At 44.7% G+C, this 22879-nt stretch overlaps 1 protein-coding gene across 2 annotated transcripts in view; it reads right to left on the bottom strand.

Moving 5' to 3' along the window:
- COL8A2 (collagen type VIII alpha 2 chain) overlaps positions 1-22879 on the bottom strand; it is a 116008-nt gene that overhangs the window by 49419 nt on the left and 43710 nt on the right. For both annotated transcript variants that reach the window (XM_069971662.1, XM_069971661.1), the window contains exon 2: positions 14580-14634. The gene's annotated coding sequence lies outside the window, so the exon portion shown is untranslated. The remainder of the gene's footprint in view (positions 1-14579; positions 14635-22879) is intronic.

The following is a 22879-nucleotide window of genomic DNA, read 5'->3' as shown; positions in this document are numbered from 1 at the left end:
GGGTTTCTAGGTGGAAAAATGCAAGTGCTATGGCCTTTTAAGCACAAGGAGGAAAAAACGAAAACGCAAAAATCGAAATTGGCTCTGTCTTTAAGGGGTTAAACAGCCATCAAATAAAATAAAAGTTACACAAGTTACATTGTAATTATACTAACTTGAAAAAACCTGTATAACAAGTCAGTTTTACTCTTGGGCGAACTGCATAAAAACAACCCCTCCCCCACACACCCCCAAATAAAGAAAATAGCGGAGGTGGTCTTCCTAATTTTACCACACATATAATTTTTTTTCTGGTTTCACGGCCTATTTTATGCAAAAATGACATCTGCCATTGCAAAGTACTATTAGTGGCGCAAAAAATAAGGTCTCATATCAGGTGGAAAAATACACGCGCTATGGCCTTATATACACAAGGAGGAAAAAACAAAAGTGCAAAAATGAAAATTGGCCGGGTCTTCTAGGGTTTGAACATTTCCACCATGTGCTCCGTAGAATGATGGCACCAAACTATCTCCAACATCTTTTCTGCATTGATAGGTAATCATCTCCCACCTAAGAGTAAGAGATTTTAAGTAACTTTAAGGCTTTCTAGCAGCCACAATAGAAGACATGTTCAAACGCTGCTGCAGTACAATATTTATGGAGCATGGCTCAGTATAGATACTTAAGCAATGGTGATCAGGTATTAAACTTGAGCTTGCTGTGTGAAAGCCAAAAGAACGGAAAAACTCTGTGATCTTGGTAGATTGGGGATAAAGACAGAACGAGACGTGGTTTTGGTCGTTTCTTCGGTATGCAAGATTTTGGCACTATCCCGAGTCTTTGCGGTATGAAGTCCTTTGATCTTCGACACATTGCAAAGTAAAGCATCCACATGGTTTAGACACAAAATTAGATTTCAGAAGTGAAGTGAATAACATTAATTTATCTTTTTTGGATATTTACGAAGTGGGAAAAAATGGTCATGTGTGAGGATCTGAGCAAGTATGCAAGGGCCAAAGTGGGATGGTGAGCATCTACAAAATGTTCGATCTTGTGGGAGTATGCCCAGCATGCAGTGGTTTTTACCAACCAAAAGTGGTCGAAGGGATGACAACCACTGAAGAAGTCTAGATGTTTGGTCTAATCCCGCAGCACAAATTTCTGAAAAAAGTGAATACTGGCTACATGAGAAAGGGGCCACAACCTAAAATCCATGGTAGCATTGGGTTTATGGGGCAATAGAGTCAATAGAGTAGTCAGAATGCCTGTGCTGACCCATATAAACATATCATGGGCATGTGAGCATCATAGCTAGACCATGAAGCAGTTGAAAAAAAAGTGACCTGGTCTTATAAATCAATGTTCTGCTGGGAAACCCTAGGTTGTGGCAATTATGTGAATGTTATTCTGAGAAAGAGTGTTCTATGGCCGTAATGTAACAGCCGTAAGGGTCTCTACGTGTTCGGTTAGATAATTGATCACAGTTAGGGGACACCACATTAAGGGAAAATGTCAGTTTTCACCAGTAGTTATGAGGATGGCTAACCTATCGCTCAACCAAATGTGTATTTTTTATTTAAAATGGAGAAGAGAAAAGTTTCTTCCTTTAACTTCTGAGAGTGACTAACAGTCAGTTCACACTGTGGAATCGGCACCATGGATCGGAATCATCGTCGCAAACTCTGCTCAGAATTGCGCCTCAATGTAAGGTATAGGGCGCCTCCGCTCTCTGTGGCTCCCCGCTCAAAGAATTTAAATGTGAATTCTTTGAGTAGACTGACCCTTAAAAGAGAAGGGTCCTGAGGGGAACATAACAAACAATCCCAACTCACCTGTCCCTGTACCTCTCCAGCGATGGAATGCCGCTCCCCTCCGCCAGGCCCTGGGACCTCCTTCACAGTCAAGGTCACAACCCGGTTGATGGACTGCCCTCTCAGCTAGTGACTGGGGCGGGACACCGCTACAGTCACTGATTGGCTGAGCGTGCAATTCATCAGCTGGGTCGTGACATCATCAGAACTTAGGAAAAATGCCCTCCGGGGGTTCCAAAGCCTGTGAAGTAAGTAATGATTATGTTCTTCCCTGCACTTGCCAGCTGTGAAACTTTTCAAATTGCCACACTTTTCCTTTTAAGGTCTTTTACGCGGGACAATTATCGGGCAGGAGGGTTGCTAGAAACGTGGATGTGCATCATTTTGGTTAGCACTGTAGCCTTGCAGCGCTGGGGTCCTGGGTTCAAATCCCACCGAGGGCAACATCTGCAAAGAGTTTGTGTGTTCTCTCTGTGTTTGCATGGGTTTGCTCCCACACCCATTTAGATTATGAGCCCTAATGGGACTAAAATTGACAAACTTTGGGCTTTCTATGGGAATTTGCTGCTGCTCTGGACAGTTCCTGACATGGACAGAGGTGGCAGCAGAGAGCTCTATGTCGAATAGAAAAGAATACACCACTTCCTGCAGGACATACATCAGCTTATAAGTACTAACAAAACACAGCAATCGCTGAGCTCAGGGAGACCAGCGACAAAAAAATCAAATGGAGTACTCACTGAAGAGTCTCCACTGATGCATTGCCCGCTATAAATTTAAATATGCAAAAGAAGGGTCCGTGGAGTCTCAGTTACGAGTCTATTTATTTATGTTCCAATACTTGCAACCCAGTGGGACTTAAGGGGCTACGTATCAGGGTGGTTTGGTGATCTCCCCACTGGGAGGCGCCCCTTGCCAATAGGCTTCCCTCCCCTGGAGGGATATCTGGCTATTCCCGTGTTTTGAGACTCGTAACTGAGACTCCACGGACGCTTCTTTTGCAAGCTTATAAGTACTGGAAGAATTGAGATTTTTAAATAGAAGTAAATTACAAATCTATATAACTTTCTCAAACCAGTTGATTTTAAAAAGAAAAAGATTTTCGCTGGAGTTGCCCTTTAACATTCTTCGCATACTATGCCCGTCTTCTCAGACACACACATCTACATGAAAATATATCATGGTAATCCCCTAAGAGCAGGTTGAAAGCAGTTAAGAAGAACCAACCCAAAAATCACCATTCCAAATCCTCTATTTCCAGCTTACTCCCGTTCCAGGGCTAGCAAAAAAAAAATCTTGTTTATTCCTTGCTAATAGGCGCCTCCTGTTTCAGATTTGCTGTGTGTTTAGATCTATGTCTCTCCGTCTGCCAAGATTCCTAGGCAGATATATCCTTAGAAATGTAGACCATTTTCTCAACCAAATTCAAAGAAAACAAACGACAGGCCAAGGTCTGATATGAAATAGTTTGAAAATGAGAAAAAGCTGCTTCGGAACTTAGTTTACATTCAGGCAAGTTTCTGCGAGACAACACAGTCTGCCGGGCTTCTCGAGTATGTGAGACATAATAAGGGAGAGGCTGCGCTGCTGGGAGGTGTGTGATGCTGCATGAGGGGAAAAAACATGGCCGTGTAATACGAAAAAAACATTTGGGGGTCAAAGTGCAAAGGGAGAGTTGCTTCACAATATAAGGGCATCCTTAAGTGTTATGTACACACCCTGTACATGATTTATAGCATGTGGCTTTTGGCCCAGGAGCCGTAGCTGCTGATCTGAATTTATCATTAATATCTAAGGTACAAGCCTTGGTATGTGTATTTGTGTTCTGGTGCTTGGAGGTGAGAAAAAGCTGTGATCGATATGGGTGCTTTTCACAGGGGATATGTGTTTGTAGTAAACATCAAGCTCATTGCTTAAAGGGGAACTCAGGTTATGAAAGATTAATCCTCAAAAATATTCTGGGTGTAATGGTGGAGGGGGATGAGGAAAAGGCCAATCTACTAAATACATTCTTCTCTTCTGTATTCACAGAGGAGAATCCTATAACAGACGACATGACTAGGGATAATGTAAATCCTCTCATAAATCTCACTTGCCTAACACAACAAGAATTGGGGTGATGCCTTAAAAGTCACCAGGCCCAGAAGGTATCCATCCTAGAGTTTTGCAGTAATTAAGTACTGTGTTAGACCCTTATTCCTAATATTTAAAGATTCTATAATGACAGGGATTCTTCCACATGACTGGCGCATAGCTAATGTGGTACCAATATTCAAGAAGGGGTCAAAGAGTGATCCTGGAAACTATAGGCCTGTAAGTCTAACATCTATAGTGTGTAAAGAATTTGAGGGATTTGTAAGAGATGCTATACTGGAGTATCTTAATGAAAATAATCTTATGATGCAGCATCAGCATGGATTAATGAGGGATCGATCCTGTCAGACTAATCTGATCGGCTTCTATGAGGAGATCAGTTATAGACTGGACCTGGGAAAGGTATCTAAGGCATTTGATACTGTGCGGCATGAAAGGTTGGTCTATAAAATAAGAATGCTGGGACTATGCAAATGGGTAAGTAACTGGTTGAGTGATAGAAAACAGAGGTTGGTCATTAATGGAGCATACTCAGATTGGGTTTTAGTTACTAGTGGGGTACTGCAGGGGTCAGTATTGGGTCCACTTCTTTTTAATATGTTTAATATGACCTTGTAGAGGGACTACAGAGCAAAATCCCTACTTTTGCAAATGCTACTAAACTGGGTAAAGTAATCAGCACAGAGGAGGATAATATCATATTACAGAGGGATTTGGAGAAGCTGGAGGCTTGGGCAGAGAGATGGGAAATTATGTTTAATGTGGATAAATGTAAGGTTATGCATTCAGGCCATAGAAATAGTAAGTACAGTTATGTGCTAAAGAATAAAACACTGGGTAAAACTGTTTCCAAAAAGGACCTGGGGGTATTGGTGGACAGTAAGCTCAACTTTAGTGATCAGTGCCAGGCAGCAGCTGCCAAGGCTAATAAAATAATGGGATACATCAAAAAAAGGGAAAGATGCTAAAGATGAGAATAAAGATGAGAACATAGTTTTGCCTCTTTATAAATCACTGGAATACTGTGTACAGTTTTGGGCACCGGTATATAAAAAGGACACAGCTGAGCTGGAGCGGGTGCAGAGGAGGGTGACAAAGGTCATTAAGGGAATGGGTGGGCTACAGGACCAAGACAGGTTATCACGCTTGGAATTATTTATGCTAGAAAAAAAGACGTCTTAGGGGCGATCTGATCACAATGTACAAATATATGACTGGACAGTACAGAGATTTTTGTAGTGATCTTTTTACTCCTAGGTCTGTAACCATGGCAAGGGGGCCATGATGTAAAACTGGGATCATTTGTAAAAGTTTGACTCTGGGGCTAAGAGCAGCTTAGACAAGTGGGAAAGACATGAAACAATCAGTGGGGGATTGGTGAGTTTTTTATGGGATTCCGCCTTTAACCCCGAGGCGACCCTGGACGTACCCGTATGTCCAGGGCCGCCTCCACGCTTTCAGAGCGTAGCCCGGGACCGCGGCTATTAGCGGGCACGGTCCGATCGCCGTGCCCACTAATACAGTAATCGGATGCAGCTGTCAAAGTGGAAAGCTGCATCAGATTACTTATTGCAGCACTTCCCTGGTTTCTAGTAGGGAGGATCACTCCTCCGGGACGTTGTCCCGGAGGAGTGATCCACACATCTTACCCTGTCCAGGGTCAGCGCCACAATGGCGCTGATCCCGGCTCGGCACTCGATTGCTTCTGGCTGCAGCACCCGGAAGCAATCGATGTGCCTATCTCATTGATCTATGCTGCATATCTATGCAGCATAGATCTCAATGAGAGATCAGTGCACTTATACTAGAAGTCCCCCAGGGGGAATAGCCCTAACCCCAGGGGGGGAATACCCCTAACCCCAGGGGGAATAACCCTAACCCCAGGGGGGCTTCTAGTATAAGTGTAAAAATAAAAGTGTTATTATTAATAGAAAGCCCCCTCCCCTAATAAAAGGCAGAATCACCCCCCTTTTCCCATGTTATAAATAAAAATAAACAAATAAATAAATAAACATGTGTGCTATCGCCGCGTACGTAATCGCCCGAACTATTAATTTATTACATTCCCGATCTCGCACGATAAATGGCTTAAGCGCCCAAAAAAATCCCAAAGTGCAAAATTGCGCATTTTTGGTTGCATCAAATCCAGAAAAATTTTAATAAAAAGCGATCAAAAAGTCGCATATGCGCAATCAAGGTACCGATAGAAAGAACCCATCATGGCGCAAAAAATTACACCTGACACAACCCCATAGACCAAAAGGATAAAAGCGCTATAAGCCTGGGAATGAAGCGATTTTTAGGAAAATATATTTGTTAACAATGGTTTGAATTTTTTACAAGCTATCAGATACAATGAAAGTTATACATGTTACATATAGTTGGAATCGTAACGACTTGAGGAACATGCATAACAAGTCAGTTTTACCCCAAGGCGAATGGCGTAAAAACAAATACCCCCCAAATACAAAATGCGTTTTTTTTCTTTTTTTTTTCAATTTCACCACACTTTGAATTTTTTTCTGGTTTCGCAGTGTACTTTATGAAAACATTCAGCCTGTCATTGCAAAGTACAATTAGTGACGTAAAAAATAAGGGCTCATGTGGGTCTCTAGGTGGAAAAATGCAAGTGCTATGGCCTTTTAAGCACAGGGGGGAAAAAATGAAAACGCAAAAATTGAAATTGGCCCCGTCCTCTAAGGGTTAAGCAAACCAGTCTCAGGTGACTTTTTAGGATAAGCTGCCACATATGTGTACATGAGAAGTAGCACTATCTGGCCATCATATACCTTATACAGTATATGGCATTTCTTCAGCAGATTTTTGCTTTGGAACCTAAATCTGTCATTTTCAGTTCTTTTAGAATTGGTGGGCAAAGTCTATCTATCTAATATCTATTGTGTCTGCACACACACACAGAAGGAGATCCTGCACTTGTGTCCTTGTGCACCGCCTAAAAAACAGCAGCAGCCCCAGCAGCATGGGTCGGCCCAACGTCAGTAATGCACTGGGCAAGTGCCATGGCCCACAGCGCCTCTAGGGGCCCAGAGCTCTAATGTTCAGCCTGCTCACTGTAGTGCAGGTTGAACTCTGAACATCGGAAGACACAGGATAAAGGAGCAGGACCTGCACAGAGAGAAAAAATGGTGAAGGACCTGATTACTTGACCCGCAGGTCCTCAACCTCAAAGTATAGAGATGAGATCAGCCAGACAGAGAGTCCTCTAGACTGAGCTGTAAGTGCTGCATGTGTGTGTGTGTGTGTGTGTGTGTGTCAGTCAGTAATGTGTGTCAGTGTGTGTGTTACTGTGTGTATCAATAAGCATGTGTTTGTGTATATTAGAGATGTCTCAAATGATTGTGCATAGTGAATGGATGAGTATCTGTATCTCTCAGGTGAAGTCTACCTATAATAAAAAAAATTACAGACCTCTCAATTCCTAGCTGCATTTTCCTAGGACCACTGTGGTGTCCCACCATGGGTGTTGTTGTATATGTGCACCCCAGTAAGTTGGCCACGTCATCAGCCGCTCAGCCGCGATTGGCTGAGCACAGTTATGCTCAGCCAATCGCGGCTGAGCTTCGGATGACGCTGCAGAGGGCGGCCGGCACTCGGGAAGATCCGCCGGCCGCCCGAAGAAGACGTCACTGCTGAGGATCGGAGACCGTGGTCGGCACGTGACAGGTATGTATAGCGCACCACACTTCCGGGTACACGGGTGGGGGTGGTGGGACACAGGGAAGGGGGCCATTCACAGACATAACATACATTACAAAGTTGTATAACTTTGTAATGTGTGTTATTCTGTGAATAATTTTTTTAGCGCCGGACAACCCCTTTAAGGGGAGAGCAGCCACTTAGGATCAGCCTAGCCCATGCCAGGAACTGACGTTACAGCGTGTGGGACCCGGGGAGAAGAAGACCGCAGCAGCAGCCCTGGAACGTGGATGGGTAAAGTATATCGTTATTCGCTGCCCGCGCACCGCTATTACACGTAGTGGTGCGCGGTTGGCGCCCGACAAAAATAGGTCAGAACCTATATCAACGATCAGCCGATGATCGTTGTCATCGGCTGATCATTGTATTTATTACATGGAACGATAATCGGCCGAATCGGCCCTATTCGGCCGATTATCGTTCCGTGTAATAGTACCCTAAGTTAGGGTACATGCACACTGCGGAATGGCGCCGGATAACCCATTGTCGGCGGGTGCAAACTGCGGAATGCGCAACAGGTTATCTGTTGCCATTTTGCAGTGTGCACGTACCCCAAGTCTGTGGTCAACTAAGTGGCGAGTGACAGCTCACTCAGCTAATCACTGACTAATTGAGAATGGGGGAGCGTGCACGGTGAATAAACTTTTTTTCTGTTAATTTAGTTAACAAATTTTTGCTGGATTCGCTGGATACTATCAAAGCTGCATAACAGGGCAACTGCTTCTGGACCTCCACCAAGTAGAGGCCTAAGAAGATTCTCACCATCCCTTGCCACGTCTTTTGCTTCCTGATGTCATTTTATATCATTAAAAACCTTTAAAAAAAATGTGAACCCCATTTAATGCTTTATTCACGGCCCTCTCTATATTTCTCCACTTATATTTATAAGCTATCATTTTCCTATCCTGTCACTGAATTTTTCACAATAACCCTATACAGTACTCACCCTTTGTGACGTATATTTCTGTGCCAGTGATTTTTTTTTCTAAATAATTCTGAACTCCTGTAATCTCCCCAGCACTTTGTCACATGTCCTTAATTCTATCCTCCTTACAGTCTATCCTTATGACACATTTACAGGTCACATGCAGTGTAATAATAGGATAATATCTCAGAGAAAAAAAAACCCTCTGAGCCCTTGCTTTCTAGCAATGTCCTCAAGAACAAGTTCTTAGGTGTTAATGTAGAAAAGTGACAAAGAAATTGTATTTAAAGTGAATGTATGTGAATTTAAAGTGAATGTTTTCTTTGCAGTAGCAGATCGGTACCGGCGTGGGGATCCCTTTGGAACAGTCCTTTTTTTTTAAGTTTTAAGTTTCCGAGTTCAGCCCTGCTCTTTAGACGTGCACCAGCCCGGCTCTATGCACTGGAGTCAGGCCCACCGCCCCCCGTGGGATCATATCCTTTCCCCTCTGTGATGCGGCTCTATTAAAATCAATGAGGGAGGGGGATATTGTCCCACTAGGGCCGGCAAGCCCGTTTTCATTGCATAGAGCCGGTGCTGATCTGCTACTGTAAAAAACAAAGTGAAGCACCAAATGGTAAATTCACTTTGAGCATTAATTATTCAGCTGGGAAAATTCTGCATAGAAAAATGCCACAGTGTCACTAATCCCAGTAAGTCATATCCTTATGGCAATGCTATATAGTCAATAGCACCTCTCATACAGTTATTGCAATGGGCACATATATAGCAAGGCAGCAGGTAACTAAAATTTTGCAAGGTTTTCCTGTAACTTCATCAGTGAACATGCAAACCTTCATGTGTCCCATTCACCAACTACGGACTACTGTAACTAGCGGCTAGTAGTCTATGCTTATAATCCAATGTTTCACTACAGAAACCTGGAAATTCACTAATTTGTTCCGGGAATGTTCCTGTAATCCAAATCACTTGTATATCAAAGCAAATTTCCCCGTAAGAATTTATTTAAACAAAGATTATTCGTTCCTTAACCCAAAAATAAGGTAGGTAAGGTGTTCTGTATCAATAAAGAAAACTATCAGTAAAGAAGGGGTTAATCAGTTAACTCTCCCACCACACACAACTCCCCCTGTGGCTGCAATCCTGCTGGTTCTGGTACCTGGTGCTGGTACTAGTGCCGGCTGCCTGGAGCAGCTACCGGTGAAGGAAATAATTGAGGGGTCAGAGAGACGCAGTGGTCATACACCATCCAGCACCACATGTATGCAAGATGGCGATGACACGTGCGCAGCAGCTGCGGGAGACGTCCGGACGAGGCCCTGGGGAGTTGAAGCACTCACTGCTTGGGTTACATCTGTGCATGCAGGATCTAGGCTGCCTGAACACCAGAGTAGGAGGGTGCCGCAGCCTCACTCACACTCAGTCACACTCAGCAGGGAGAGGAGACAAGGCCGATAAGTTGCTCGCTTCCACAGGAGGATCTCCGCAGTTCTACAGTGTCCCTGATGTGGACGGGTACCAGATGAGAGATGGAAGGTGTCCAATCATCGGCAAATTTGATCAGGAAGCAGTGGGTTAAAATGAGAGGGCTTTCTACCCAGTACAGTATCCGGATGGGGACACAGGGGGCTCCTATTAACAAATCTTGACAATTATTAGCTTGTCTTGTAAAACTTTCTTAAACCAAGTTACTTGTAATCCAAGGTTTTACTATACTAGGGAAACTTTACTATAAAATGTTATACCCAGTGGGCCTCATTTACCAACATTGCATCAATTTTGCAGTTACTTTGTAGTTCATTAATGTGGAGCATGCGCTATGTGAGGCCGCATTCACGCATTCTGTGTTTCGCACGGAAGACGGATGTGGAATGCCTGTAACGGACTTCTCTCCTGCCCGGGCAGCATCTGTGATACGTTGCTGGGAGCGGGGGAACTGTATGCATATGCCCCGTGCTCAGTAGCGGACTATAATAGGTCCTTTTCGGGAGGCAGCTTGGGACCCTGAGCTCCTGGGGGGCCCATGGCCACCCAAAAAGACATACTTTCAGGGGTGTATTACCTTCTGGCTACACTTCTGCTATGATTTGCAAAAAAATCGCAGCTTTTTTAATGCAATTTTGCACAGATCAGGGCATCATGATATTATCTATTCTGTACAATAAACACCACCCTAGTGCTGCCACAGTTACAGTGGGGTTGGGGGGGGGGACCCAAGCTTGGTAAACAGCCCAGGGCCTATGGTAAAGTTAATCCGCCCCTGTAATGAATCAGCCGCGCGGTGCTGTCATTACAGTGCCGCGCATATCTGTACAGTTCCCCCGCTCCCAGCATCTTATCACATCTTATCCACGTCCGTGTTACATGTGGAACACAGAACGTGTGAATGCAGCCTAAATCTGGAAGGTTTTTCACAGGACAGTACTAAAACCGGACCATCACGTTACTCTTGGATTGGCTGGTTTGTAAAATAGAAAACCTGTCAAAAAATTCTTTGTAAATTGGTCGGTTGTGGCGGATTTTAAAGGACACACCCACAACATGCCTACTAGTGGATTTTTTTAACAAAAATGACGCCTTTGTCTGGTTTTTGGAAAAATTGCCTGTAGTAGATGTGTCGGAACACCAAACCAACAGGAAAAATGGACAAAAACCCAACAATTTGCTGCCAGGAACACATTAGGAAATCAGCCCCATTTTTTTTTTGTTGTATATCTTGTAAACATTTTTACCTTTTTCTCCATTACTGTTTTTCGGTCTTGAAACCTTCAAAAGGAAGGTCATTTGCAGTTGACTGATTCTGGGTTGCACTGATATTTATGTGTTAAGGGTCCAATATACACTGTGGACAGATGCGGTAGTAGAGCAAGTATGTGCCAGTGTCACTTTTTGAAACAGATCGCTGATCTCAGGGAGACCAGCCAAACGATAACACTACCTCCACGGGCTCTTCTTTTGCATATTCATGTTTCTCAGGGGGCAATGCACCTAGGATTTCACTGCATTGAGCGCTTTCACTAGCAGCCGGCAGTGTTATCTCTGGCCGGTCTCCCTGAGTTCAGCAATCTGTTTCTCTTATGGCTCTACTAGGCATTGCTCCCACCTAGCCAGAATCCTGCTCCACACTGATGAGGGGCAACAACCCGAAACAGCTGTACGTGCATGGATACCTGGCCTTGGTTTTTCCCTTGTCATTACATTGACTTATAGGGCCACTTGATATGGTGGTTTTGGTGGTTTCCTTACAGGAGCTGCCCCTTGGCTGGGTCCTTCCTGGAAAGATATCTGGCTAGTCCTGTGTTTCGAGACTCTTCAGTGAGGCTCCATGGGCTCTTCTTTTGCATATTCAGAGTCACTATTTGAACAGTGCACCACTGGGTACACCAAACGGAGCCACAAATGCAATCTGCCAACATCAACCATTTTTATTTTATGGATTACAGGGAATAATATGAGAGAGGAAAAGCTAACCTCTCCCCATAGTGACATGGGGAGATTTATTAAGCTTTTCTTATAGTAAGGGTGCTATTAGATGAAGCAATTTTTAAGGACTAACAATAGGGGATCGCTAACAAGATTGTTTATTGTTAACCTGAAATCGTTAAGCATATTACACAAAACGATAGTGGCTAGTTCCTACAATCGTTTACTCCATCTGATCCCAGCAAAAGAAGGAACGACATGCAATTACACTAAGCGATCAGTGAACGAATGCGGAGTTACAGCGAATGAATGCGGAATTACACGGAACGATTAACAATTTTAGGGTCAGATCTAAATCAACGATCAATGACACATGCACGTTTTCTCGATTGTTGCCTGCAATTACACAGAACGATTATCGTTTAAATCTGAATGATATAACTATTTTCTGCACGAAAATTGTCTTATGTAATAGGACCCTAAGATTCTCTGGTTTAAAGTTAGGGTCCATGTTATCGACCACGTCCCCATCCCATAAAGCTGTAACTTGGTTGATACGACTATTACCTCTCTACAGATACAAGGCTTTAAAGAAATACAGCTAGAGACTAAAAAGTGTCCCACTATAATATAATTATTAACACGCAGCCTGTGACCCCGACTAGTCAGCGTTACAGGCCGAAGTCTTGACTGCACAGCTGAGCGTTGTCTATGATCTGGTCCGAGCCACAGGCTCCATGTTATTCCCACCTGCAGTGTTGGCATTCATGCCCAAATGGCTGGCCAGCGATTCATTTGCATATCAGGTGCGGAGGTGTTGATCTCAGGAATGGAGGGCGGCTATAAGTGTAAGTCAAGCTGGAAACCAGGTGGCAGCAGCAGTTCGGTCAGCCTCCTGGTTTCCTTTTGTTGAACTAATGACAGATGATCTTTAAAGAAACCTGCCAATAGTTTAATGCTTCGAAGACCATGGGCAGCAAGAAACCCTCAAAGGCTTCCGACCACAGTGATATATGTCGCACTCTGAATGGATGGGCTGTTTCAGAGTAATCATAGTTGTATCTGTCACTGGCGATGGGGCACATCAGGGCAGTATGCCGGTCATGACTGACAAATCTTATCCTATTTGGATGTAAGGCTGATGGACCGCCCTAATGACTAGGAGTAGAGATGAGCAAACTTTTCAAAAGTTCGGTTCGGCAGGTTGGCCGAACTTTGAAGGATAGTTTGGTTTTTTCTGAACCAAACCTTAAAGTGACTCTGTAGCCACAATCTGTCCCCCCCAAACCGCTTGTACCTTTGGATAGTTGCTTTTAATCCAAGATCTGTCCTGGGGTCCGTTCGGCAGGTGATGCCGTTATTGTCCTAATAAACAACTTTTAAACTTGCAGCCCTGTGCCCTACGGGTGTGGCCTAGATTGTGTATGCATTATGCTGGCACACTCTCTCTGTCCCTCCTCCCCACCCTCCTCATCATTAGGAATGCTCCAGGCAGATTGCCTACTATTCATCACCTGTGTCAGCCCGGCACATGGGCTGGATCCTTAAGGCACCTGTGCAATGTTCAGACACGAGAAAATTTTCCAGTGTCATTCCTAATGAAGAAGAGGGTGGGGAGGAGGGACGGTGGGGTAGTGCAAAGTTAGGGCACGGATACTCCCGTTGGGCACAGGGCTGCAAGTATGAAAGTTGTTTTTTAGGACAATAACTGCATCACCTGCCAAACAGACCCCAGGATAGATATTGGATTAAAAGCAGCTATCCGAAGGTACAAGTGGTTTGGGGGAGTCAGATTGTGGGTACAGAGTCGCTTTAAACGAACCACACTAAAGCAGCTAAACGATTAGCAGTTCAGCAAGTTTGCTTGTCGCTGCTTACCTGTCCGGGCTCCCCCCTAGTTACCTCCTTATCTGGGCTCCGGTCTCCTCTGCAGCTGCCAAAATTCTGCTCAGTCAATCACTGACTGGGATGGGACTGTGCCACAGTGAGTGATAGGCTGAGTGGGCTGTCACACTCAAGACAAGAGTGCAGCCCACTCAGCCAATCAGTGTCCTGCCTCATTCAGTAATTGGCTGAGTTGTCTGAAGGCAGCTACAATCAGCAGGGAAAACCCAGAGGACGACCCCTGAGGAGAAAGGGCAGGTAAGCATTCCCTTATTTTAAAAAAAATTTTATGTGTAAAAATTGTGCAGTTCATAACCTTCAGTTCACCCATCTCTAACTAGGAGCCCTGTTCCCACTGGATGTCTACCTGTGATATCTCTAAACCAGCACAGAATGGCCATTCAGAGTATATTGTATAACACTGTGATAAGGGAGCAATGTTTCATCCCGCCTGTGGTTTGGTAGAATATATAATAAGGAAAGTTTCAATATACTACATAGTAAGGTGTTATAGTTTATCCCAGTCTGCAGTAGATTCAAGGTAATCTGTAGGAAATTTTAGATTGTTCACAAGAATTAAAGAGGTATTCCAGGTATTCTCGGGGGATCGGCGGGGGGATACAGAGGTCGGACCTCCCGCAATTTCCTACTTTCCCCCTATCCTATATAGGGGAAAAGTTGATTTTTCCTTGAATACCACTTTAAGAGTATACAATGTATTCACATTTACATGTAAGCCCTACCTGGTCTTGTCACAGTATATCCAATAGCACTTGCCCTGGTCGACTGCAAACAGATCTGTGATTCAGACAAAAGACAATAGAAATTGTTAATTTTTTTTTGCTTTTACACTTCTTTTACACAGAATAATACATAAAAGTTCTTTGCTTAGACCAGAAGTGCTGTATATACAGGCAAATCATAGCAAAACCTATAAACAAGTGTCATTTAGTAATTACTACTGCAATTGATGACACCAAGAAATTAGATTCCTTACCGTACACGCACAAGTGATGAACAGTAATGGTCAGATCAGATGAATTATTTGTGCCTTAGACCATAGTAAGTGATATGATTGCTGAAATCCATAGCCCCAGCTATTCGTCTAGATTCAGGACAGAATCCGGGTGGTCCTCATGGTAGCAAAGCCACAATTCTTAATTTAAGCCATTACCCACAAATTATTGCCAAGTAATATTTCCTAATTTGCTTCTATTCCGAAATTTGCTCTACTAATATTTGAATGGAGCTTTCACAAATACACCGAAGCCCACCAACCCCCCCCCCCCCCAACTCCCCCCACCCGGAGTCAATGGACAGACAAACTTATTTTCAGTTTCATTGGTGTTACTTGTCAATGTTAAAAATACCATTTAGAGATATTTCCATGTATATATCCATATAGCCCCAATATATAGAAAGCCCTTATGTTAGACCCTCTACTGTAGGGTGTGTTCACACTGAGTATCTTTTATGCACATATATTAAAGCGTAGTCCGGTAAAAATAAACTGGTGTGAGAAAGTTATACAGATTTGTAATTTACTTCTATTTAAAACTCTTAATTATTTTTCAAAATTTTACAAACATTTTTTTACAAACAAGGCCTAAAAATGTCCAGTTTTCCAGTACTTATCAGCTGCTGTATGTACTGTAAGAAGGGGTGTATTCTTTCTAGTCTGACACAGTGCTCTCTGCTGCCACCTCTGTCCATGCCAGGACAGGAGATGTTTTTTGTTTATGGGGATTTGTTACTACTCTGGACAATTCTTGTCACAGACAGAGGTGGCAGTAGTAATTCGCTGGGTAATGTTAATACTGCTGGTTGTACATCTCAGCCAAAGATGTAAGTGTTGTGACGCCAGTACTAGTCCAGAACACAGGTGTGATGCTGGTACCTGCTTTGTGTTGTGGCTGGCTGTAATCCCCAAATGGTGGGTGACCAGCCAGGTTGTAGAGGGTCCCTTGGGCTCTTGTCACCCGGACTATCAGTACCGCCACACACAGAAAGGGGAAAAATAACCCAAGGTGTGCAGTTTGTGTGTATGGGTGCTGGTGCGTAGGAAAAGATGACAGAGTCCCAGTAATATAAAAATAGAACAGCTTTACTGTGCAGTCTTTTAGTAGTACAATACACTTTGGTAAAATAGATCAATCTTTACACAGACTTCAAAGCTTGAGCTTGTTTGTGCTTGAGATGCTTGAAGAAGTAGAAAATAAGAGAGGTAGTAGTAGCGGTTGAGAGAAGAGGAGAAGAATTTGTTGAGGGAGTCCTCACCCAATGTAGCAATCACTCTGCCGGAACTTGAGAGAATACTTGTAGAGTGAGAAAATTACTTGTACTTGTGTATAGACTTTGGTCTGACCACGTTGTGCCCTACAGTGTCGAGTTACCTGTCCTAATAGGGTGATACAAGCCCCATCTGTGGTTATCTGGGTGAAGCTAAGCTCCCGGGGGTTGTCCCAGTTACCTGCACTGCAAGATAGGATATGTACACCTTCCTTGGTAGCTTTGTCCTATCCAGGCTAGTTCCTCTTGTGTATCAGGATACTGCCCTGCATTTTTTAGACTGTGTGGGTTAGGAAATTCCTAGACTCTTCTCCCTTTGTAGTATTTAGCACTGCATAGTAGATATAGTAGGTACTGGAAGAACTGGTTGTCTCTAGCTGCATCTGTACACACTCGTGTCTTCGACTAAATTCTGGTCCAGGCCCTGGCTTGGCTACAGCAGGGACACTTGCTCTGCATGTCTTTCTCCCACAGGAATCTAGCTAAAACTCCGGCTGTACTTCTTCCACCAAGTAACTAACGTCTACGGGGGCTAAGTAATCTAACATGTGAGTGGTAGGGATGAGTGTGTGCAAAAGAGAAAAGGATAGAGATAGGTCAGTAGTAGAAAGCACCTCCTATTGGACAATAAGAACACATGGTACACAATAAAACATTAACCTATTAGGACCTTCAGCTGTGCTTGCATAGAAATACATATACATATAAAGCATACTCACATCTAGTGGCGAGACGGCAGAGGTACCTTCATCACCACTAAACCTGGAGTGAGAAGATTTTTGAGGGGTGCAAAACACCCGTGTTGGGACACCACAATAGTCAGTAATAAGGCAAAAAAACACCAGCAATGTCCATGCTTGCACTTTAGCTTTTTTGTTTTATGACAATTGGGCATCAAAAATTGATATATATTTTGTTTAGCTGTATAAATGGGGCCTAATACTATAAGGCGGCTGTACAGGAAGGTATAATACTGTACAAGGGCTGTACAGAGGGGCCTAATACTTTATGAAGGCAGTGTTCTTCTGCCGTCTGCTCACTTCCCGGAGCTGCCACCTGTCAGTTAAGAGACTGGCTCTGAAGCTGCAGCAACAGCTCCGGGAAGTGAGCAGACGTCAGAAGAACGGGGACCGTGGAAAGGTAATGTATACAGTTTAAGGGCAAGGACTGCACAGACCTTGCTAACGATGTCCGTGCAGCCCTTGCTAAACTATTATCGAGCCATGTAATAGGCCCAGTAAGCGAGCACCAATCTAGCAGATCGCTGCCCGCTTACTAGAGGCATCAGGATGTATAATAGGATCCTGTTAGTAGCTGATCTGTCTAGAGCAGGGGTACGCAACAACTTTTAGTGAAGGTCCACTTACCGGGGTCTATTGTCAGGTGAAGGTCCGAGCTGAACATCAGTAGGAAACGTGTTTTGTTACTTTGTCACAAACGTTCAACTATTTATATACAGAATTGCTGCTTATTAGCGGGAAAATTGGCATTTTTTTCTCTCTCACCAGGCCTTTGATATTAGGTACAAAGGGGTGACTGCCCTGGTAGTATATAGCCCCCCTGTTGCTCCCCCAGTAGTGTATAGCCCCCCCTGTGCGCTCTCCTTCAGTAGTATATAGCCCCCTGTTGCTCCCCCAGTAGTATATAGCCCCCCTGTGCGCTCTCCCCTGTAGTATATAGCCCCCTGCGAGCTCCCCCCAGTAGTATATAGCCTCCCCGTGCGCTCTCCCCCTGTAGAATATAGCCCCCTGTGAGCTCCCCCCAGTAGTATATAGCCCCCCTGTGCGCTCTCCCCCTATAGTATATAGCCCCATGTGCGCTGTCCCCCAGTAGTATATAGCCCCCTGTGAGCTCCCCCCAGTAGTATATAGCCCCCCTGTGCTCTCCCCCTGTAGTATATAGCCCCCTGTGAGCTCCCCCCAGTAGTATATAGCCCCCGTGAGCTCCCCCCAAGTAGTATATAGCCCCCCTGTCAGCTCCCCCCTGTAGTATATAGCCCCCTGTCAGCTCCCCCTGTAGTATATAGCCCCCCCATGCGCTGTCCCCCTGTAATATATAGCCCCCTGTGAGCTCCCCCCAGTAGTATATAGCGCCCCTGTGCTCTCCCCCCAGTAGTATATAGCCCCCCTTGTGCTTTCCCCCTGTAGTATATAGCCCCTGTGAGGTCCCCCCTGTAGTATATAACCCCCTGTGCGCTCCCCCCAGTAGAATATAGCCCCCTCAGTAGTATATAGCCCCCTGTGAGGTCCCCCCTGTAGTATATAGCCCCCTGTGCGCTCCCCCCAGTAGTATTTAGCCCCCTCAGTAGTATATAGCCCCCTGTGAGGTCCCCCCTGTAGTATATAGTCCACCTGTGCGCTCTCCCCTTGTAGATGCCCCCAGACAGAAAAACAAAATAACAAAAACAACTCACCTAGCACCTCGTTCCCTGCCGCGGCTGTCTTAGTCTCTTCCCGTCGGTCCGGCCCCCGGCTGATACGCGCTCTGTAGGGATGTCCCGGGGATTCCCCAGCAGAGCGCGCATCAGTGACCTCAGCGTACGCCGCCGGCCTGCACTTCCGGGAAGGACAGGCCGGCAGCGTACACTGAGGTCTGTGGTGCGCACTCTGCTGGGGAATCCCCGGGACATCCCCAGAGAGCGCGTATCAGCCGGGGGCCGGACCGACACTGCCCCCAGCCGTACTGACATCTAAGGACAGTACGCCTATGGGGCGGGAGGCAGTGCGGTGGGGAGCGGGACGGACCGGATCCGGGGCGGTTAGGAGGTCTGACCAGGGGTCCGGACAGTCCGCCAGTTGAGGACCCCTGGTCTAGAGCATCTACTGGAGACAGACTTCCCTTATGGTCCTAGCCACATACTGGCTGGAATAGCTTCACTAGGGTCTGGGTGTCCAGAGTTTACTATGTACTATTAATTACTATGCTCTTACCATCAAAAAAAATTTTTTCTAATTAAAGGGGTTATCCAGTGCTACAAAAACATGGCCACTTTCTTTCAGAGACAACACGACTCTTGTCTCCAGGTCAGGTGCGGTTTGCAATTAAGCTCCATTCACTTCAATGGAACTGAACAGCAAAACCCGGCCCAAGCTGGAGACAAGAGTGGGGCTGTCTCTGGAAGAAAGTGGCCATGTTTTTGTAGCACTGGATAACCCCTTTAAGCTTTATTTTTAAAGCCAAAAAAAAAAAACAACAACAAAAACATTCTACCAGAGGCTTCTGGTGGAAACAGCCTAAAAAACGAGGCGCTCTTCTGCCAGCATCGATACACTTGCAGAGTCTGTTAATATTGTTAACATCTATTTCAGTATGAATGATGCGTAAGCAAATCCCTGTATACTTAGTAGTAACTGTAAGTCACAAATAAAACTATAATAAATCAATAGCAGTAACGCCGCTTTTTTTTAAATAGTTCTTCGGAATTACCTCAAAGACAAAGCACAAAAACGCGGAAATGCGTTTCAAGTCCCCGATGTGTCCGGTACAGACCACAATACACAGTTAAGCAGGGCTGGAAAATTCTGGAATTTCAATCAGAATGTAAAAGGGGAAAAAAAATCTAGGTCTTTGCCTCTCGCCCCCTCCTCGACTCGTGGAAAGACGCTTTGGTTGCCAGAGCCTTTACCGTGTTCTTCTGAAACTAGTCTTTTTTTTTTTATTTAGCAAAAAAAAAAAAAAAAAATCCCTTTCCAGAACCCACGTTTTGAGGAGAGGAGCGGTTTTCTTGTCAGGAGCATAGACATGGGAATTAGTCCCGGCTCGGAAATGCCTCGGTAAATCATTCCTTATAGAAATTTACAAAGAAAAAGATCCTAGCATAAAAAATTGCCCTGCCTTGCAATCTCAAGTCAACCGTGTACACGCGTTTCCATAACTAAAATAAATGTATGTAATGAAGTATTCCCACTGGCAGTTTTGCTTACTTCTGTGCTCACTCATGTGTACATGAGAAGAACAAATAAAAAATGGAAATGGATCACCTTACCAGTTTACAGAGGCAGCATAGTGCACTTATTACATAGACCGACTATAGTCCAGTATGTGTACCACAGGCAGTACTCCATATACCTCCTGGAGGGACATGTACTGTTTACATACTGTGCTAAGATATATTCATAGTCTAGGGCCTGCGCATTACTAGCAGCATTGAACAGGCCCGCTAGAGGACTGGAGGATGCTCTGGTGGGCCCCAATAGCTGAGTATCTCTGCTGCAGGGCCCTTCAGGGTATTATGGACACCATACAACCAGGGGCAAAGCTAGGATTCACAGGGCCCTATAGCAAAAAATTTTTAAGGGGCCCCCCTCCCCTACCTACGCACAACACAAAGCACTATATATATATATATATATATATATATATATATATATATATATATACAGTGGTACCTTGGTTTAAGAGTAACTTGGTTTAAGAGCGTTTTGGTTTAAGAGTAACTTGGTTTAAGAGCGTTTTGGTTTAAGAGCATTGTTTTGGTTTAAGAGCTCCCTGTACTAGGTGGGAGCGCGAGTTGGGGAGGGACATGGTCTATATAGCAGGGTATACAGCACTGTACTCTGTCTGACCCAGGAAGTCTCCCTTGCCTTCCAAATCATAGCAGATCCACTTCAGGCTGGGGCTTACATCAGGGGACAGGACTGTGGAGGTAATCTCTTCATAGCTGTAACCCCTCTCTCCCCGGACAGAGTGCTGCATGTATGTACCCACATCTGTCCTGCTCATTCCTTCATGCTCCCTGCAGTCTGTCAGTCCTGATTGGTCCATGCTGAACACACCCCTTCCCCATTGCTGTCATGTGACCACACAGACCTCTACCAGCAGCCCTGCTGCTCTATTCTAGCATGTTGTACTACACTACTGCATTATGGGGATCTGCAGTTCCATCCTGTATCTACAAACTGCTGCTGTGTTATCAGGGTTATGCAGTTACTATACATTATACTCCACACGCTGATTGCTATACTGAACAGTAACTTATATATCACATATTCAGCTGCTTTTCATTGTTTGTTTCATTTGTCTTACATGTTATTCAAAATATAAAATCATTATTTTTGGGGTGTGGAACCAATTGTCTGCATATCAGTGATTTCTTTGCTTTGGTTTAAGAGTGGATTTGGATTACAAGCAAAGTCCCAGAACGAATTATGCTCGTAATCCAAGGCACCACTAGATATATATACCTGAGGGACTACGTATCAGGGTGGTTTGGTGCTCTCCCCACTAGGAGGCACCCCTTGGCAATGGGCTTCCTTCTCTGGAGAGAGGGATATCTGGCTATTCCCGTGTTTTGAGACTCGTAACTGAGGCTCCACGGACCCCTTTTTTGCATATATATATATATACTTTACTGCAGGTGCACTGATAACCCAGAACCTCTACTACTTTGTTGCCAGCTGGAGGTCAGAGGTTATCAGTGCAGTGAAGCAGAGATCTCTGTCTTCTGCTTGTTAACCCTTTTTATGTGTTCCAGCATGTAAATAAACATTGGGTCACTTACTCACTGCAGTACATAAGGAGTTAACCAGAAGGACACACACTCTTACCTTCTCCCCCAGGCCCCCCTCCTGCACGGGCCCCATAGCAACTGCCTACCCTACCTCTATGGTAGCTACACCACTCCATACAACTGTATGTGTACCATTATGATTGAATGTGCAAAGCTGAAAGGCTGCTGTAATACTTCTGCTGCTGTAATACACTGACTGCACCGGAAGAGAGAAGAATACCAGCAAAGGAGTGGTGGGGAAGTAGTGTGTGAGGTTAGTTTCCTTGGGGGCACAGAGGAGCCTAATCAATCCCCTCCTTTAGTTGAATTTGATAGATGTGTCTTTTTCTAACCATACTAACAATGTAATTGTGCAATGTGGCCAAAAAATAAAATCTCAATTTTTTTATATTTTTTTTAAATTTTGAGACAATTCTCGATTTTCTATTTTTATGTTAAATAAGCAGAAAAAATGCACCAAGACACAGATGAAGCAGTACTAGCAGCTGTACTTGAATGAGCTGAAAAATTGCATGTCAGCATTATATCCCTGTTCCCCCACATTCCCCCTACAAGATTATCATGCCCCCTGCCCTCCTCACATTCCCTGTAATATCACCATGCCCATAGTGCCCCTCACATTCCCTGTAATATCACCATGCCCATAGTGCCCCTCACATTCCCTGTAATATCACCATGCCCATAGTGCCCCTCACATTCCCTGTGATATCACCATGCCCATAGTGCCCCTCACATTCCCCATACAAGATTATCATGCCCCCTGCCCTCCTCACATTCCCTGTGATATCACCATGCCCATAGTGCCCCTCACATTCCCTGTTATATCACCATGCCCATAGTGTCCCTCACATTCCCTGTAATATCACCATGCCCATTGTGCCCCTCACATTCCCTGTAATATCACCATGCCCATAGTGCCCCTCACATTCCCTGTGATATCACCATGCCCATAGTGTCCCTCACATTCCCTGTAATATCACCATGTACATAGTGCCCCTCACATTCCCTTTAATATCACCATGTGCCCATAGTGCCCCTCACATTCCCTGTGATATCACCATGTGCCCATAGTGCCCCTCACATTCCCAGTAATATCACCATGTGCCCATAGTGCCCCTCACATTCCCCATACAAGATATATCTATGTCTTATGTGATGTGAATACCTGTGAATACGAGGCTTCCAGTGCCTCCTCAGCGCTTCTCATGAGGCAACACGGCCGGGCACTGAGCCGTAACTAGTTGT

This window comes from Dendropsophus ebraccatus, chromosome 5 (assembly GCF_027789765.1).
Source record: "Dendropsophus ebraccatus isolate aDenEbr1 chromosome 5, aDenEbr1.pat, whole genome shotgun sequence".
In the NCBI taxonomy this organism is placed as follows: Eukaryota; Metazoa; Chordata; class Amphibia; order Anura; family Hylidae; genus Dendropsophus; species Dendropsophus ebraccatus.
This window is presented reverse-complemented; position numbering and strand designations above follow the sequence as displayed.